The sequence below is a fragment of the Mastomys coucha genome, unplaced genomic scaffold (assembly GCF_008632895.1).
Source record: "Mastomys coucha isolate ucsf_1 unplaced genomic scaffold, UCSF_Mcou_1 pScaffold5, whole genome shotgun sequence".
NCBI lineage: Eukaryota > Metazoa > Chordata > Mammalia > Rodentia > Muridae > Mastomys > Mastomys coucha.
In genome coordinates, this window is record NW_022196911.1 from 116,009,909 (window position 1) to 116,010,138 (window position 230).

The following is a 230-nucleotide window of genomic DNA, read 5'->3' on the forward strand; positions in this document are numbered from 1 at the left end:
TGGTGGCTCACAACCATCCTTAATGAGATCTGATGCCCTCTTCTGGTGTGTCTGAAGACAGCTACTGTGTACTTATATATAATAAATAAATCTTTTAAAAAAAAATGCAGTTTAGGGGGCTGGAGAGTTAGTTAGCACAGAGATTAAGAGCTCTGGCTGCTGGTCTAGAGGACCTGGGCTTGATTTCTAGCACCCATGTGGTAGATCAGTATCATCTATATGTGCAGTTC

The 230-nt window shown here is 41.7% G+C and overlaps 1 protein-coding gene across 1 annotated transcript in view; it reads left to right on the forward strand.

Moving 5' to 3' along the window:
- Rnf213 (ring finger protein 213) overlaps nt 1-230 on the forward strand; it is a 110,078-nt gene that overhangs the window by 63,332 nt on the left and 46,516 nt on the right.